Below are 17,376 nucleotides of genomic sequence, written 5' to 3' on the forward strand. Positions count from 1 at the left end.
AGTGTCGCAAGGGTCCAGGTGAGCCTTCCCCCACCCCCATGGGGCCAGCGCTGGTGAAATCACCAGCTTCCAGGTAGGGGAAGCTTCGCAAGGGTCCTGGAAAGCTCACTCAGACCCTTGCGACGCTCCTCCCACCCTCCGCACGGGGCCAGCACCAGCGAAATTGCCAGGTTCTGGGAGTGTTTGGAAGTTTGGGAAGCCTCCAAACACTCCCAGAAGCTGGTGATTTTACCCCCCTGGCCCCGTGGGGGTTGGGGGGAGTGTGGCAAGGGTCCGAGGGATCCTCCCAGGACCCTTGCTACGCTCCTCCCACCCCCACACGGGGTCAGTGCCGGCAAAATCGACAGGTTCTGGGAGTGTTTGGAAGCTTGGGAAGCCTCCAAACACTCCCAGAAGCTGGTGATTTTACCCCCCTGGCCCCGTGGGGGGTGGGGGGAGTGTGGCAAAGGTCCGAGGGAGCCTCCCAGGACCCTCGCCATGCTCCTCCCACCCCCACACGGGGCCGGCACTGGCAAAATCACCAGCTTCTGGGAGTGTTTGGAAGCTTGGGAAGCCTGCAAACACTCCCAGAAGCTGGCGATTTTACCCCCCCTGGCCCCATGGGGGGGTGGGGGGAGCGTCACAAGGGTCCGAGGGAGCCTTCCAGGACCTTTGCAAAGAGTCCCAGAAAGAGACAATTTCGCCCCCTCTGACCCCCGGGGGGGCAGGCTGAGTCTCTAAAGGGTCCTGGAACACACCCTAGGACCCTTTAGAGACTCACCCTGCCCCCCCGGCATCAGAGGGGGTGAAATCGCCAGTTTCTGGGAGTCTCTTGAGGCTTGGGAAGCCTCTGAAGAGTCCCAGAAGGTGGCGATTTTGCCCCCTCTGACCCCCGGGAGGGGCAGGGTGAGTCTCTAAAGGGTCCTGGAACACACCCTAGGACCCTTTGGAAACTCACCCTGCCCCCCCCCCCCCCCGCTGGGCCAGAGAGGGGAATTGCCAACTTCTGGGACTCTTCTGAAGCTTCCCAAGCCTCAAGTCCCAGAAGGTGGCGATTTCACCCCCTCTAATGCCAGGGGGGCAGGGTGAGTCTCTAAAGGGTCCTATGGTGTGTTCCAGGACCCTTTAGAGACTCACCCTGCCCCCCTGGGGGTCAGAGGGGGCAAAATTGTCACCTTCTGGGGCTCTTTTGAGGCTTGGGAAGCTTCAGAAGAGTCCCAGAATCTCGCAATTTTGCCCCCTCTGATCCCTGGGGGGGGCAGGGTGAGTCTCTAAAGGGTCCTGGAACACACCCTAGGACCCTTTGGAGGCTCACCCTTCTCCCCTCTCCGCCGGGCCAGAGGGGGCAAAATTGCCACCTTCTGGGACTCTTTTGAGGCTTGGGAAGCTTTAGAAGAGTCCCAGAAGCTGGCGATTTCACCCCCTCTGACCCCCAGGGGGGTCAGGGTGAGCCTCCAAAGGGTCCTAGGGTGTGTTCCATAAAATGGATCTCTCCATAAGGCTCACCAATTTTTAGGAGAAGAAAACAAATTACAGTGGACCCTTGACTTACAGACGGCTTGACTTACAGACTTTTTGAGTTACAGACTTCTCTGGCCGCAAAATTTAGGTTTGACTTGCACACTGAGATTTGACTTACAGACCAGAAAAAAACCAAAATGGAACAAAAACGGCCTGTTACGGGATTAATCGGTTTTCAGTGCACTGTAGGTCAATGGAGACTTGACTTACAGACTTTTTGACTTGAGAACCGCCTTCCAATACGGATTAAGTTCTCAAGTCAAGACCCCACTGTATTTTTTTCCTGTTTTCTTCTCCTAAAAATTTGGTGCGTCTTATGGAGAGGTGCGTCTTATGGAGCGAAAAATACGGTATTTCTTGCTTTGTATTTAGGATTACTGTTTGAAATGTCAGGCTTGGCTTCTTCTAGAAAGATTTGAATGGGCATGAGCGAGGCTATCCCTGCCCATTTGTACTCGAGTCTTAGAAGTTTATATACCTAGCTGGCAATTTGGTTTTGCCCTGCTCTAAGCAGGATGCTCTTATAAGGCACAATATCTTCATACTGGTATTGGGATGAGTTGACCCAATGTTACTGGTTGTATCAGTTGAGCTAGCTTTTTTATAGTCCATGAAATGTTTCTCCATATTTTCCCCCCTGCACTTTGCATTTATTCATTAATTTTAAGAAATATATGGGTTTTTTTTACCCTTCCCTATTTTACTGTTCCATTTAGATCAGAATAGGTCATTCCAAACAATGTCTGTACACACTGGTTCCCATAGAGGTGGCTTATAAAGTAATGAGAAGAATCCTAAAACCTGTTAAGAATTAATGTCGAGGGAGGTGGAGAAGAAGCAAGGGGTATGACTATCAAACCTGAGTACATTCTTTTGGAAGAAATGACTGTTCTGAAAGAAATGATGAGGAAAGCAGGCAATTTATGGTGTAGATAACTGCTGCCTCTTGCCATTTTATTAGATGGCACTTAAAATTATGAAATTAATTACCCAGAGCACAAAAATATAAGGGATGAAGCAGTAAATGTGCTTTAGAATGTTTGACTATTGCAGTCGACATTTATGTCAAAATATTTCAAATCAGTGGTGAAATATACACACCTAACTCCAAGGGAGAATATCTTTGATGTCTCAGTTTCATTTTTTGAGAGTTTTAAGAGTAAAGCTAGGAGAAATTTAATATGAATAGCAATCAACTATATTTTGAGGCTGAGACATGGTACACATTGTGTAAATGTTATCTTATTGTGAATTTATGAAGACTAGTACTCTGAATACATTACATAACTGGAAAGGAAACACTAAGCAATCTGTATATTGCCTTTTTAGTCCTCTTTCATTCTTTATAGTAACGGGGTCATACTTTTATTGTGTTAACTTCAGATATAAACAGGGAACCAAACATGTGTTCTGATATAGGGTGTGTATGTGATTTAGAGGGAAGGAGGGGGTTAAACACCTGTTCCTCTAGACCAGGGGCCTCCAAACTATGGCCCATGAGCCACATCTGGCCCATCTTGCCTTTTTATCTGGCCCGGGCATAGGAAGAGGAGGGAAGGGAGACCCAAGCAATCCCCCAACCCCACTGTCTTTGAAAAAAACATGGGGGTGGGGGGATTGCTTCTTTCAGGCTTCACTCCTCTTCCTATCTCCACCTGGGCCTAGGAAGAGGAGGGAAGAGGGACCCAAGCAATCCTCCACTCCTGCTTTCTTTGCAAAGACAGTGGGATGGGGGATAGTTTCTGTGAGGCTTTACTCCTCTTCCAATCTCCGCCCAGGCATAGGAAGAGGAGGGAAGGGGAACCCAAGCGATAGGTGGGGGGTTGCTTGGGTCCCCCTTCTCTTCCTATGCCTGAGCAGGGATAGGAAGAGGAGTGAAGCCTGATCTAAGTGATCCCCTCAGAATTATATTTCTCCATCTACACAAAGGTTCCTTATCATTCTCTCCCTGCCTCTTCCATCCTCAGCCCCCAAAAAATTGTGCATTATTCTGCAGCCCTATGCATAATTTACCCAGAATCCTGGTGAATTCAGTTTGTCATAGCCACTGTACTATTCCCTTAATATTTAGAATAAAGTATTCAGAATGAAGTTATCAGCTGTGCATAGTTTCACAACTTAAGTAAATTTGCATGAGTTCCATTCATACACATAATTCTGTGGTACTTCTCAAGGGCTGAAATCAAGTACATAGTATGTAGCAGATAAATTAATGAGGATTTGGTGGGTTAACTCCATTAATTGGTGGGTTACGTTCCATTAATTCAATGGGGCTGCTCTAGTTGCAACTTACTAATGGATTTCAACCAATATGACTTACTGTGACATTGTCTGAAGAGTCTGTGAAAGAGTCCTGAGACACCTTAAAGACTGTACATGTTATATGTTGTCTGGTTGATTGGAACTTATATCAACTTTAGTAGGGTTCCCAGTGAGTTTCTATAGCCCAGTCCAACACTGTCTGCTACACTACACTGTCTGTTGCTACCTTAAAGACTAACAGGTTTCATAGGCCTTAAGATTTCATGGCCTGTAAACCACTTCTTTAGAGGCATGGAAATTAGCTTCCATAGGTGAATGCAAGTCCATGGAGGTTGCACCAAATAAAACCTGTTAGTGTTTATGTCACAAAGCTCTTCATTTTTTTTCTCACAACATATTAACATGCCTATGAAATAATGACTCGTTCGTTTTCATTTTAGTAATGCTACTCCAGGATGTTTACCTGGTACAGAAGAAATTAATTAACAATAAATTATTTTTAGGTTATAGATTTGTGGAAATCAGTGGGTTTTAAGTAAGCCAAATACTTACCTAAATGCTTATGACTGTCATAGACCTCATTAGGGACCAACAACAACTTAGTCTGGATGCAAGCCAATGGTTTCTGTGTTTCAGGAACTGTCCTTAGAATATAATATGTAACGGAGGTTTAAACTCAGTTAAATTCCCTCTAACTAAATAGTCAATTGTCTATTGCTTGATTCAGTTGTTTTTTTAGCTTTGTCATCTTGAGATTTAGTAATGTTACTTAGGGTTTTTAGGGTGGGTTTTTGCTCTTCTCATGTTTATTATTTTAAATATTTTCTGTGCTTATATGTTAAAATAAAATAAATCTAAATATTTTCGATACCAGCCATCCAGACTTCCACTAGGAATACCTGCATAGACCTCTAAAATCATCACTGTGTTTTAATCCTGATTTGTGATGGGGTGTGCATGTGTCAGAATCCAAGCATATAAATTTCTTAGGATTTTATGTCAAATATGTAAATTACACTTCACGTTCTGCAGAAAAGGCAATGGCTCGTCTACTTTTATTTGGGATGAGTTTAATCTTTATTGGTGTCAACACTTGGCTGATTAATGTGCAGTTGCACAACTTGCTAGGCAAGTTTGTCACAGCACTTCTCATTCTCATGACTAATAGAAGCTTGGCAAAGTAGCAGGCTTACTCGAAAGAGACTGGGCTGCTGCTGCTAGAAACCTAAGCTGCTGTAATATGCTTATTTCTATTAAGTAAATGAAAAATAATTGTGATGTTTTTAAAGGCTGGTGGTGGTAGAATGATGCATTGTACTCGTACTACAGAGGTCATCAACCCCTGGTTTGCGGCCCGGTGCCAGTCCGCGGCCTGATCCGGACCGGACCATGGAGACAGACTTCCCACACACACCCCCCGCATGCACTCCCTTCCCCACAGCTGCTTTGCGCATGAGCACGCGTACCAGCACCAGCGTGAGCACTCTCCCACCCCTTCACGCATGTGCCCGAGTGCCTGCACAAAGGGGTGGCTGGGTGTGCAGGCAGGCGGACAGGCGCTCCTGCGCATGCACGAAGGGGTGGGGGAGCACTCATCCCGGCGCTGGTGGGCATGCGCGCTCCCCCACTGCTTTGCGCATGCACCTGAGAGCGGGGTGGTGCCCTGCCTTCCTTTGAGGCTCAGCCAGTCCGCAGTCCCAAAAAGGTTGGGACCGCTGCTCTAATATATGCATCTGTAGTTTATAAAAATAGAGTTTTGACGTGATGGTTGATTGCTTAAGTTTTGTGTAGAGCTCATTGGAGGAGTCTTTGAATTGGAGTTTCTCCTCTCCAAAAAGTCCAACCTCTGAGTTAATGGTAATTTCAGAGCATTTCTTTAGGGTGATAGCATTTGATTGAAGTTGGACATGGTAAAATGAGCCTCACTAGGATACTTGTTGGGATAATGCTATTCTAGATACTAGTTTTAGGTCTAATGAACAAAACATAATCACCCAAACTGTCTACAACATCATAACTGTATTCTGAAATTTTCCCCTGATTATTCAGCTAATTTGTCATTTTCATATAGAAAGTGTGGATAATCTGCTAAATTATTGTGCGTTAGTTATGCTAAACTATTGTGGATGATGTGCCAAATATCCAAGAATCCCTCTGAAGAGTCAGTCAGTTAGTCACTCTTCGATTGGGACAAATTGTCCTCCTCTTTCTTCCCTCCTTCTTTTCTCTCCTCTCCTCCCCTCTCCCTTTCACACATTCTCCCAGACAGAAAAACACACATCCATACACAACTGTGTGCAAGCAGAGAGTTTGGTTATTGGGGAGCTCTCACGCAGTCCCTCCTTATTTCCTGGCACCTACCTCCCCATGTGGTAAAGTTGACAAAGGCACCAGGCGTGTGTAGCAACTGCAACAGTTTTTTTCTCTCTTTGTTGCCCCCTTCCCCCCCAGACAACTCTTTCACATTTTTCTTCTCATTCTTTCTCTCTTCCGCCTCCTCCTCCTCCTCTAATTCCACAGACTTGTAACCAGCTCAAACTTTAATTTGTATTTTCACCTATCCATTAAAGTAACGAAGTTATATTAGCCCTATTTAGCACTAGTGTATTTTGGTAAGCATTAGAAACTGCATTCTACGATCGTATCCTGAGTGCTATAATTGAGGTGTTATGGTACCTTGGTTGATCTCTCTCTCTCTGTCTCTTTCTCTTGAATTTAGTTAATCAGGACTAAGGGGCAAATTCAGCCAAAAAGTTGCTGTTCCCACATACTCGTACCAGGAAAAGACAGATACCTAAATCATTTCTGCCTTTTTCATCTTTATAGCAACCGTGGAATGCAGAGGGGATGTTGAGGGAAATGGTTCAGGGAAAGGTTAAAAGAAATATTAAAAGATATCTCAGTGTGGCGTTCGAGGGTAAACGCTACACTCAGTGTCACAGACACAGTCCAAATTGCACCCTCCCTGTAGGTGCTTCTAGTCAAGAAATGTCAAGAGATCTAATCACATATTCTCTATGTTTCTTCTAGTTTACTACTTTAATGGGCTGGAGGTACAATTCTAATAAACTTTAATTAAAATAAGATTCATGTATGTGAGGTTATAGATAAAAAGAATTTGTTTTGATGTTGCTGCTGTTCCCAACTGGCATATTGGGAAGGATAGAAACATAAATAGAAAATAAAAGTGTATTTAAGAATTGTGTGGCCTTTTTCAGTGTAGTTGTTTGTGGGATCCATGGCATGTACGTATTCCACCCCTCTCCAGAAAAATTGAAAGTTTAGGTTGATACATTGCAGTGGTAAAACAACACAAAGGTAAAGGATTACCTCTTTTCCTGCTTCTTCATGTACCGAGTTGCATCTGGATTTCCCCTCAGATTTGGTGGCCATTTGCAGAAATATAAAGAATTTCTTAGCCATGTTGTATCCTGGCTTTTATTGGGATCAACTCTTTAGTTAAAACAGTAACATTTGTGCATTGCGAAAGAATTCTGTGCAGTTCTGAAGTTTACAATCCTATCAGCAAAGTTAGTTACCACAAAAAAAAAAATTGATTTTGCTTTCTGTCATTTACAGATATTAGTATTTCATAGGTCCTGAAGTATGTTTCTGGTCTAGGCTTACTAAATAACCTAATTTCTTAAAGTACAAAAGGACAGCTAATCTTTGAGTGGTCACAATGAAGTTGCATGGTTTCTATGTTGTACAAGGCTAGTACTAGTAGCAGCTGGGGAGCTTCTCTCTAAATGTTGTCCTTTGTAATTTCTTCCCTTGTCACCTGAATTCCATTTTCTTCCAGAAAAAAAAAAACTTACTGCTACTGTGCTTTTGGGACTCCTTGCCAGCATATTTTCTTGGGAATAAGAATTTTCTTTTTATTTACATGTGGCATATTTTACCCCCATCTGACTAAAAAATTCTGATTTTTGCCCAGAATATGTTGTTGGTATTAGGAAAGCTTCTGTGTTGTTTAGCTGGAGCTTGTCACATGTTTTGTTTGCCAGCATTAAAATGTCTAGGAATGTGTTTGAATTAAATCCCTGGCTCCATATACTGAGTACTTCCCCGGGCATCTGCAAAAAATTACACCTGTGCAGTTCAAAGTGTCTGCTGTAAGTGTACTAGCTTGATTTTACCAGGCGTCACTAGCAAGTAATCTTTTAAACTGGTAGAAAATGTACAAACTAAAGTACATGGGTGATCGTATCTTTGAAGGCTTCAGTCCTTCAGTTTGCTCTTTTGGTTTTGTTGGAACATATGAACTACTTCAAAGTACTTCAGATGTTTAATTATTTAATATATTGGCAAAAACCAGTGGTGACTGGCTAGAACTGGAGCGATGCAATCGAATTTGCTTGCACCAACTGTGACAAACCCAGACCTACTGGGATATGCCACAGTTTCACTAAGCTGCCACCAACCATTCCCTATAAGAAGTCACACAGACCAGGGATGGATTTTTAACAAATAAAGGAATAAGGTTTATTTAAACAACACACAGGGAAAATAAAATGATCAGGTGAATAAGATACAGTAACGTGGCTTAGTCTCAATCATACATACACCAGTTTGGTTCACTCAGAACACTCTTAAATAAAGCACAGACCCTGAACCTATCAGTTCTGGCTAACCATACAGACACCTGAACCTATCAGGTTGGTACTGACTGACGCACAGTAGTACCCTGTCTGACACACAGACTCCCACACCAGCTTCTTCTCCCAGCTTCTTCTCCCAGCTTCTCCTAACTTCTCCACACAAACTCCACATATATATACAGTACAGCCCCTCCTCCTGATGTCCCGCCTTCCACTCCCCATAGGATGGAACTTTCCCTCCAAACCCATGACAGACAGGTAACATCAGTGCTGTATGTAACACCTCCCCTCTTTATAAGTTGTTTTGTAGGGGGAAAGCTAAGGTGCTTTTCACCAAAAAAACAACCTGGTTAAAACACACAAAAACAGTTATACATTAATATACAATATCATACTTACTTATACTTACACTCTAAGTTGACCATATCAATTAGGCATTTAAACAATAACATTTACAATACATCCAGTTACCTTTATTCATACAAACCAACATGTTTAATAACAAGCACATTTAACCTTTGGTCACCAAAATATATACATAGTCCATGTTTCTTTCGCCGTCTTCATTCTTCAGGTCTTCTTGACAAGGCATCAGCAACACAGTTCACTGACCCTCTGACCACCTTCACTTCAAAGTCATAGTCCTGCAGGTTTAAAGCCCACCTCATAAGTTTACTATTGTGGGTTTTCATTGTCTTTAACCATTGCAGTGGTGAATGGTCAGTGCACAGAACAAAATGTCTTCCCCAGATGTAAGGCTTGGCCTTCTGGATCGCGTAGACTATGGCCAGGCACTCCTTTTCCACGGTTGCCAAATGTCTCTCACCTTTCTGGAGTTTCCTACTCAGGTAGGACACTGGATGCTGGTCACCATTTTCATCCTCCTGGCAAAGAACTGCTCCTACCCCGCTGTTAGACGCATCGGTGTAGATGATAAACTCCCGGTCGAAGTCTGGAGCACGCAGCACTGGATAGTTGATGAGGGCCTCCTTCAACCTCTGGAACGCCTCCTCACAGTCGCTGGTCCACGGGATGCGGTCATCAGTCTTCTTCCTCGTCAGATCGGTCAGCGGAGCCGCAATCTCGCTAAACCTCGGGATGAACTTTCTGTAGTAGCCCACCAACCCAAGAAATGATTTGACCTTTTTCTTGGTGTTGGGTCTGGGCCAATCACGAACTGCTTCTATCTTGGCCTCTAGGGGTTTTATCACTCCTCCACCTACTATGTGACCCAAGTATTTTATTTCTGGGCTACCCAGCTGCAGTTTGTTCTCTTTGCAGAGCCTAGGCCAAAGCACTTCCTCCCCTGGGTTAAAGTGCCTCTCCCTGCCTTCCTGGTCATCCCAAGCTTTCTTTCTGACCTTTTGAGCTTGCAGGGTCTCTGCTGCTAGCTCTAGGTTTCTCTTTAGGTCATTCCTTAACGAGTCTATATATGTCACAACATCTTGTGGGTCATCCTGGGTGATCTGCTCCCAATTTTGTTTGATTAAATCAAGGGGCCCTTTCACCCTTCTCCCAAACAAGAGTTCAAACGGACTGAACCCGGTACTGGCTTGTGGCACTGATCGATAAGCAAACAAAAGGGATTGCAGCTTCTGGTCCCAATTGTTTGGATTCTCTGCCAAGTAAGCCCTAATCATGCGCATTAGAGTCCCATTGAACTTCTCCGTTAACCCATTACTTTCAGGGTGATAGGCAGTGGTTTCCTTGTGTTTGATTCCACAGATTTGCCATAACCGTTCCATGAGCTTCGATGTAAACGATGTGTCCAAATCTGTGATTATTTCTGAGGCGAATCCCATCCTGGACATATACCCCACCAAGGCATCTGCCACTGTGTTAGTTTCAATGTTAGACAAGGGAATGGCTTCAGGGTACCTCGTGGCATGGTCCACAATGGTGAGAATGAACCTGTTCCCCCTCTTTGTGGCCTTGGGCAAAGGTCCCACAATATCCACCCCTATACATTTGAACGGAGTGTCAATCACAGGCAAAGGGCACAACTTTGCTTTGGTCCTGTCACGGTTATTCCCCTGCCTCTGACACACATCACATTGTTTACAGAACTCCTTGATCTGCTTCCCTATTTCAGGCCAGTAAAAATTCTGTGTAATTCTCTGTTGTGTTTTGTTCACCCCTAAGTGCGCAGCAAACATGTCAGAGTGCCCCCTTTGTAAGATCATGGGGCGATACTTTTCAGGTACCACCAGCTGACTTCTGATCCCATCTCCCCCTTTTGAGATATTCCTCAGGGTCTCTCTATATAAAATTCCCTTTTTCTCTCGAAATCTCACTGGGGTTTCAGGTGTTAGCTGGGCGTCTGTCACCTGTTCAAAACATTTTTGGAGAGTGGCGTCTGCCTTTTGCTCTTGGCCAAATCGGCTGTCTGTGGTTAAGGTTTCCACCACAGCCTCTGAACTCCCCCCACCTGCCTCCGTCTCGGGCTCATCATTACCCCCCTGAACTGTCCCCGTGGTGGCTTGTGAACGTGTAATCACTAGCACCCGATTCACATGTTCAGCCAGGTCATTTCCCACGAGCACGGCTGCTGGCAGAGTCGATGAAATTGCTAGCCGCCAAACTCCCCTCCAGCCTTGAAAGTTCATAGGTACCTCAGCTACTGGCAGCGAGATCACCTGTCCCTCAATCCCTGCCACCTTTATGCTCTCATTTGGGATTACATACTCCCTAGGAATAATATCTGGATGGCACAGGGTCACCTGGGAACAAGTATCCCTTAACCCCCGATACTGATGGTCAAGTATTCCTACATCCACCCCTGCTGTTTCAAACAACTGAGAATCTGTTCTCACAAGTAAGCAGCGCTTGACCTCCACAAGAGGACCATTTTCCTCAGCCTGATCAGCAGATGTCACTGTTCCAGATTGAGTAGCCATGGCAACAGGCTCCCTCAGTGACAAGGAGCTTTGCTCTTTCTGGACACAGAACACAGCTTTTGGCTTGGTTCCACTCGAATCATGAGGCACAATTCCTTTTAGCTGCTTTAATTTCTCACACTCTGAGATTAGATGGCCCTTTCCTTGACAGAAATAACATTTTCTGCTATATTTTGAGTCTTTCTCATCTTGTTTTGGTTTTCCCTCCAAAATCTGAGGTCTTGGTTTCATGTCTGAGGGCTTCCCTTCACCATGGGCCCCTCCCACTTGCTGGTTTTTCCCTGGTCCCTGAGAGTACTTGCTGTAGGTGTCTTTAGGTTTTCCTACAGATTTCTCCTCCTCACCTAAGGGCTTTCTTATCTGGTAAATAAAATCTGCGATTTCGGCTGCTTCTGCCACAGATTTCGGTTTCCTTTCCCTCACCTGGAACTTCAGTTCCCCATGCAGGACTGAATAGAACTGTTCCAGCGCTATCAAGTCTTTGAGCTGCTGAAAGGTCTCTGTTCCCTCCTGAGATAGCCATTTCTCTAGCAGCCTCACCAATTGGGCCCCCACTTGGGTAAAAGTCTGCTCTGGTTTCTTGGTGATTGACCTGAATCTTTGCCTCAGCTGTTCCGCATTTATCCCATGTCTGGCAAACACCAGTTTTTTAAACTCTGCAAAATCTTTCATCAGTTCCTCTGGCATCTCTGCATAGACTTCTGCCAGGCTGCCACTGATTAAAGATCGCATGATGGTCATCTTCTCAGTTTCCCTTACTGAGAAGTCCACAAACGCTCTTTCCACTAGGGAAAAGAACACCTTAGGACAATCTCCCTTGTGGTACACAGGGAATTTCTTCAGGTCAGCTTTAGACAATTGGCCTCCCTCAGAATCCCTATTGTTATTATTGTTCTGATTCATCAGTTCCAATTTTCTTAACTCAAACGCCATTTTCTCTCTCTGCAATTCCATTTCCATTCTCTGTCTCTCTAATCTTTCTTCTTTTTCAAATTGCCTTTGTTTCTCTCTTTCCCTTTCCTCCATTTCCCTCACCCTCAGTTCATGCTGTTGGGCTATGAGCAATTTTCTGAGTTCTGGGTTCTGTTCTCCCGTGCTGTCATCCTGCACTGAGCCAAATTCATCCTCAGAACCTTGGTCCACCTGGGGTTCCCTCACTTCACCCATTTCTGCCATTTGGCTTCGAGTCAAGGGCATAATCCCCCCCCAGAACAGGCTGCTTTCAAAAGTCAAGCCTCAAAACAAAGCGACCACTTTTTTTTCTCTTTTGCCTCAGAACCAGCCTTCTATAGATTGCTGCTGTTCTTCAGCACTAACTTGCAACTGTTGCCAGCCAGAGTCTACCCCCCTCTGCTAGGCCTCTCAGCAGGCAGGCTAGATCACTTCTACTTCACACAGTTTTGCCTCAGCCTTTTTCCCGCCAAAACAGGTTGCCTCAGAGCTCCCTAATCTAGTCCCCAGTTGGCACGTTCTTCCACTAGCGCACCTCCCCGTGAGGTACGCCTAGAAGATTACCTACGCGCCCTCAGATTGTCCCTGACTAGACCCCCCTTGCTCTGGGCACACTTGCCAAGGCTTTGCTGGACCACTGGACAACTGGACCAGTCGTATCCCACCGCTGCCACCAATCAATGTGACAAACCCAGACCTACTGGGATATGCCACAGTTTCACTAAGCTGCCACCAACCATTCCCTATAAGAAGTCACACAGACCAGGGATGGATTTTTAACAAATAAAGGAATAAGGTTTATTTAAACAACACACAGGGAAAATAAAATGATCAGGTGAATAAGATACAGTAACGTGGCTTAGTCTCAATCATACATACACCAGTTTGGTTCACTCAGAACACTCTTAAATAAAGCACAGACCCTGAACCTATCAGTTCTGGCTAACCATACAGACACCTGAACCTATCAGGTTGGTACTGACTGACACACAGTAGTACCCTGTCTGACACACAGACTCCCACACCAGCTTCTTCTCCCAGCTTCTCCTAACTTCTCCACACAAACTCCACATATATATACAGTACAGCCCCTCCTCCTGATGTCCCGCCTTCCACTCCCCATAGGATGGAACTTTCCCTCCAAACCCATGACAGACAGGTAACATCAGTGCTGTATGTAACACCAACCACCAGTCTGGCTGCCGCGTTCTGGACCCACTGTAGTCTCTGTATGATTCTCAAGGGCAACCCCACACAGAGAGCATTGCAGTAGTTGATCCGGGGGATCACCAGTGCCAGTACCAATATCCTGAGGGAGCCCTTGTCTAGGTATGAGCAAAGTTGGGCAATAAGCCTAAGCTGGTTAAAGGCCATTCTAGACATAGCTGAGATCTGGGAACCCAAAAAAGAGCCAGATATAGAAGAATGCCTAGCTTATGAACTTGATCCCTAAATGGGAGGGCAACACCATCCAGTCTAGAGATAATCCCCACCACCTTTCAGAGGAACCACCCACCCACCCCCCGGAAAAAAAATCTCTGTCTTGTCTGGGTTCAGTTTGAGCCTGTTTATAATTCAGCTTCATTAACCAAACTAACAAAAGAACTCTTGACTAGAGACAGCTGTGCGGGGAGGTGGGGAAGAGCTGGCTGGACTTCTTCCACAATTGACACGACATTAAGAGAGCCGCATGCCATGCACCAAATGGTGAACTGACAAGTCGTTTCTGGGGGAATGGAATAGATACCTGTGGGGATACAAATACGAATAACCCATCTCTACTCCTGACTCTTTCAGTCTGCCCCAATCCATTCTATTTTGGGGAGCCCATATGTTATTTTACCCTCCCCATGCAAGATTTATTTATTTATTTATTTATTTTATTTATATCCCGCCTATCTGGTCGTGTGAGGACCACTCTAGGCGGCTAACAACATAAGAATAAACAATAAAAATACATATAACCATATTACTTAACAAAAATAAAAAAAATTATTAAACAGGATAGGAGAGCTATAGGGTAGGGAAGAATCGTCAGGAATTATCTGTTGGGAAGGCCTGCCTAAACATCCAAGTTTTTAATTGTTTCTTAAAAATACCCAGCGAGGGAGCCGCGCGAATCTCAGGGGGTAAGTCGTTCCAGAGACGAGGAGCTACCGCCGAGAAGGCCCGATTTCTAGTCTTTTCCTTCCGGGCCTCCCTCGGCGTTAGGCTCCTCAGTCTCACCTCCTGGCTCGCACGAGTGACACGGGTAGATCTTGGTGGGAGGAGGCGTTCCGCCAAGTATCGAGGTCCTAAACCGTTTAGGGCTTTATACACAAGCATCAACACTTTGAAGTTGATGCGGAAACGGATGGGCAGCCAATGCAAAGCAGCCAGGGTGGGGGAGATATGTTGGTATCTTCTCACTCCACTGAGTAATCTGGCCGCCGCATTCTGCACCACCTGTAGTTTCCGCAGCAGTCCCAAAGGTAGCCCCACGTAGAGCGCATTACAGTGGTCTAATCTTGAGATTACGAGCGCATGCACCAAGGTAGTGAGGGCCCCAACATCAAGGTAGGATCGCAGCTGGGCTATCCGCCTAAGGTGGAAAAAGGCGGTGCGAACCACGGACGCCACCTGGGATTCCATAGTGAGCGCCGGGTCTAGATGGATCCCCAAGCTGCGGACCCCGTCCCTGGCGGGCAGGGTCACCCCCCCCAAAAGTGAGGGAGTTTCCCAAATCCCCTATTGTGGGGGCGCCCACCCTTAGTACCTCCGTCTTGTCCGGGTTCAGCCTCAGCCCGTTCTCCTGCATCCATTCCAGTACGGTCTCCAGGCAGCGCTGGAGGGACAGAACGGCATCTCCTGCGGTAGGTGAAAAGGAGATGTAGAGCTGCGTGTCATCCGCATACTGATGGCACTGTGCTCCACACCCCCTGATGACCCCACCCAGCGGCCTCATATAGATATTAAACAGCATTGGGGAGATGATCGACCCCTGTGGAGCCCCACAATTGAGGCTCCACGGGGCCGAGACACTCTCCCCAAGCTGTACTCTCTGGGGGCGGTCCTCCAAGAAGGAACGGAGCCAGGCCAGAGCCCGGCCTCCTATTCCTAACTCAGAGAGCCTCCCCAGGAGGATACCGTGGTCAATGGTATCAAAGGCCGCTGAGATATCGAGGAGGACCAGCAGAGACATTTTGCCCCTGTCGGCCTCCCTCAATAGGTCATCACACAGGGCGACCAATGCCGTTTCTGTACCGTGGCGCGGCCTGAAGCCCGACTGGAATGGATCCAGGGCATCTGTTTCATCCAGGAGCGCCTGAAGCTGATCGGCCACCACCCTCTCGACTACCTTGCTTAAGAAGGAAACATTGGCGACGGGCCTATAGTTGCCAATTTCATCCGCCGCCAAGCTAGGTTTCTTTCTAATGGGCCTAATGAGTGTGTCCTTGAGGGCAGAAGGAAATCTGCCCTCAAGGAAAGACCCATTAATTATTACAGTAGCCCATTCCGTTGTTGAAGGCCTGGCTGCCTTGATTAGCCAGGCCGGGCAAGGGTCCAAGGAGGAGGTGGTGGCACGACAGCGGTCAAGTGCCCTGGCCACAGTATCGGGCGTGACAGGCTGAAAAGAGTCAAAGGTCACCGGGCAAGACGGAGCGCTGGACATCTCTGCTCGACTCACTGTATTCAAAAAAGGAGAGAGGTCCCGGCGGATGGCCTCCACTTTTGATTTAAAAAATGCTGCAAATTGGTCCGGTGAAAAACTAGGGGGAGGCCCGTCACTCGGACCAATTCCGGATAGGTCGCGTACTATACGGAATAATTCCGCCTGCTGGTTAGCAGCCTCGCTTATCCGGTTAGCGAGATATGTTCGACTAGCAGCCTTTACCTTCGCTAGGTAAAGGTTAGTAGCGACCTTAACAGCTATACAATTGAAATCCGTCGGGGCCTTTCTCCACTTGCGCTCTAGCCGTCTCCTGACCCGCTTCGATGTCCGGAGATCCTGGTTATACCAGGGCGCCGGGCGATCTCTGCGGCGGAGAGGGCGTTCAGGAGCGATCGTGTCTACAGCACTAGTCGCGGCGGTAAACCAGCCGTCGACCAGAGCCTCGACAGGAGCGCCAGCCAGGTCAGCCGTAACCCGTCTCATGGCTTCCTGGAATCCAACCGGATCCAGTAGCCTTCGAGGGCGGACCATAACAATAGGTCCCTGCTCCCTGCGAGGGGGAGAGCCATTTTAAGGGTGCATTTTATTAGGTGGTGATCCGACCATGACAAGGGTACCGACTCAAGGTCAGTCACCATCGGATCACTCTCGCTCCCATTGGTGGAAAAGACCAGGTCTAGTGTATGACCACCCACGTGTGTGGGGCCGTTGACATGTTGGGACATGTTCAAGAAGGCCATGGTCTCCAGGAACTCAAGAGCTGGCCCGGAAACCTCTGCCCCCGCATGCACGTTAAAGTCCCCCAAAACCAATAGCTTCGGGGAGCCCAACAGTGCCGCGGAGACAAAGTCCGCCAGCTCCGGTAGGGAAATGGCTGGGTCGCGGGGAGCACGGTAACCCAGCAAGATCCCAATACCGTCCCTGGCCCCAATCGACACGTGGAGAGCCTCAAGACCCGGCTTTACCACCGAGGAGCGTCTAGCTACCTCCAAGATGGATTTATAAACGATGGCTACTCCCCCCCCGGCCCTCCAGTCTACCCTGGTGTTGGACAGCATAACCGGGCGGACAGATGAGAGCGAGGGGGGGACCCCCCTCTCCGCCAATCCATGTTTCGGTTATGCAAGCCAGGTCTGCATCTTCCTCCAGAATGAGGTCGTAAATTAGCTGGGCCTTGTTAGATACAGACCTGGCATTCAACAACACCAGGCGTAGAGTGGAGGGCTGACTGGTCTGACTACCTCGGTACTGGGGGTTGGTCTCCGTCTCAGAGCAACGAACAGCCTTTAAGCATCTGTTCGCCGTTCTTCTGACACGAGTAGGGACGGAGCCAACGCCATACCGCCCTCTACCCGTAATCACGGAGATGTTTTGGGGCCCCTCGCTGGGAAGGCAGGCCTTCCATTCCATGACGAAAAAAGGGGGGGAGGGAGAGAAGGGAAAGAGAAAAGGGGAAAGGGCTAATAACGTAATATAAATAACACAAATAACAAAAGAAAAAATAATTAATTAT

The 17,376-nt window shown here is 46.9% G+C and overlaps 1 protein-coding gene across 5 annotated transcripts in view; it reads left to right on the forward strand.

The window, feature by feature from the left end:
- UBE2E1 (ubiquitin conjugating enzyme E2 E1) overlaps window positions 1–17,376 on the forward strand; it is an 87,094-nt gene that overhangs the window by 38,208 nt on the left and 31,510 nt on the right. The gene's annotated exons all lie outside the window — the stretch shown is intronic.

This window comes from Pogona vitticeps, chromosome 6 (genome assembly GCF_051106095.1).
Source record: "Pogona vitticeps strain Pit_001003342236 chromosome 6, PviZW2.1, whole genome shotgun sequence".
NCBI lineage: Eukaryota > Metazoa > Chordata > Lepidosauria > Squamata > Agamidae > Pogona > Pogona vitticeps.